Genomic DNA, 2,500 nt, shown 5'->3' with positions numbered 1-2,500 from the left:
TTATAGCCTTATACGTTTATATCATTATATCAAACTATATCTTTTATTAATAAAATATCTGTCCTAATTCTTGTATGTAGGTATATGCTGTACGTCAAGGTAAATGAACTCTATAATCATGAGAATTCCACATAAACTTATAACTCAGCATGTTGTTGTAGCAAGATCGCATTTTGATAGCGAGAGGAGTTTAGTGGCCTTTGGGCGCTCGAGTTGACAAGGCCTCTCCCCTGAGAGAGTGTGGCCGTGTAATAAATGAGAAAAACCTATGTTCATAATAACTCTGCTAATTACAGTTATATTTTCCACTTATTTGATTCGAATGAATCCAAATTTCGATTTAACTATAAATTTCATATCTAAAGAACTATATTCTGATTGCACGGAGACTCTTCAGTGAATGTCACAATAATGTGTTCTTTATATACAATTGAATTATCTAATTAATTTACTGTGGTCCATATGACTTTCTAAGACAAATATTACCATTCGTTATATTGATTTATTTAATTTCCCAAATAGTTTGATTCTACCTAAAAAAAGGTTGTAACTAGAGAGAATAGAATCTTACTTTGTTAATAATAATAATAATAATGATAATAATAATAATAACAACAACAAAAACAACAACAACAATAATAATAACAATAACAATAACAATAACAAATAACGATCACGATAACGATAACGATAATAATAATAATAATAATAATAATAATAATAATAATAATAATAACAATAATAATAATATTTACTGCGGTGAATAATTCGGCTGAATGCGGATCAAGATATAATTAAATTTTAACTGCACTGGTAAGAAAAAAAGATAGGACAATAAGTAATTATATTTTTTATTGCACCCGGAACCAGCTCTCTCTCTCTCTCTCTCTCTCTCATCTCTCTCTCTCTCTCTCTCTCTCTCTCTCTCTCTCTCTCTCTCTCTATATATATATATATATATATATATATATATATATATATATCTTAGCATTCCATATATGTGCATGAAACTATCTCTCTCTCTCTCTCTCTCTCTCTCCTCTCTCTCTCTCTCTCTCTCCTCTCTCTCTCTCTCTCTCTCTCTCTCTTTTACAAGTATATTTTACTTTTTTTATTTATGTGTATGAAAAGTTTTCCACTATTCAATTCTCATTATTGTAACCGAGTAACTAATTAGCATCAAGTTGCAAAGATCTTTGAATGTGAAATATTTGTTTTAATAAAAAAAAAACAATTCTATAATGTCTTTGTTATTTTTGTGAGATTAGTGCTGCCTTATATGTAGGGATGCAAGCCGTATAAAGATTGAAACTGGAGTTTTCTTTTTTCTTTTCAATTCCTAGTGCACAGTTCTATAGCCAAATTTTATTTCAATATACATATCAATGCAATGCAATTGACTATTCTTAAAAAAATAGTCACATATTTTGTATAAGCATTAAACTCTTATATCCATTTTGAACTATATTTCCTTTAGCGTCCGGAGTTTACATAAAAAGTATATAAAAAAAAAATGGCTTTTGAGTAGCTAAAAATAAAAATCAAGATGTATAAAATCCTAATTCAAAGGGTATATGATTATGTAAAAATGATAATGTATACTGCAACCATACTGTAAATATTGTGATTGTAAAAAAATTAATTTACCCTTTTAAATAAAAAAAATGAAAAATTTTCCCGGAGTTTACATGATGAGAACAATGATTAATTGCAACTGATATTAGTAAACCAATCATGAATATTTCCAAGTCCTAGCAAAAGATGTATTTAAAATATATGTAATATCCAGTTTAATTTAAAGCTATACAATATACCGTAATACAGTTGAATACTATGTGGTACTTACCAAACTAGAAGACGATCAATTCCAGAACAAGCTAACAGCTCTACAGAGATTTCCAGGTCGTACCGTTGTTTTCGTTAGCCGTATCGCCTTGGGCGACCACGAGGTCCTTTTTTTACGGGTGGAATTTTCCATTAATTTATACGAAAAAGGCACAATTAATGCCATCTATTGGTCACTTTAGAAATCATTGGCGGTCACGTGATAGCAAATGAGAAGCTATTTTAATTCTGATTTAAAAGTTATGAAAACTGGCAATTAAAAATAGAAGTAAATGATAATTTTAGGTTTATTCGATTCGTTAACTTTTATCCTCAACCTCCGAGAAACAAAAAATCTCTTTAACATTTTCAAAAGTAAGACAATGGGGTTCGCTTGGTGAAAAACACTGTCTGTCGATGTAAACAAAAAAAGGAACAACTAAGGCCATCTACTGATGAATTTAGAAATTATTTGCAGTCACATGATAGGCAAATGAGAAGCTATTTTATTCTGGCTGAAAGATTATGAAAAATTTCAATTAAAAAATAAACTTTATTATAATTTTTAAGTTCAATATATTAATGATTTTTATGCTCTTTCTTGAAAAAACTATCAAAACTCATGAAGGTTTTAAAAAGTAGGACAATGATGTTCGTTTGATGAAACAAGCAGTCT

Source organism: Palaemon carinicauda, chromosome 6 (assembly GCF_036898095.1).
Source record: "Palaemon carinicauda isolate YSFRI2023 chromosome 6, ASM3689809v2, whole genome shotgun sequence".
Classification (NCBI taxonomy): domain Eukaryota; kingdom Metazoa; phylum Arthropoda; class Malacostraca; order Decapoda; family Palaemonidae; genus Palaemon; species Palaemon carinicauda.
The sequence above is the reverse complement of the archived record's forward strand: the minus strand, read 5'-3'. Positions refer to the sequence as shown.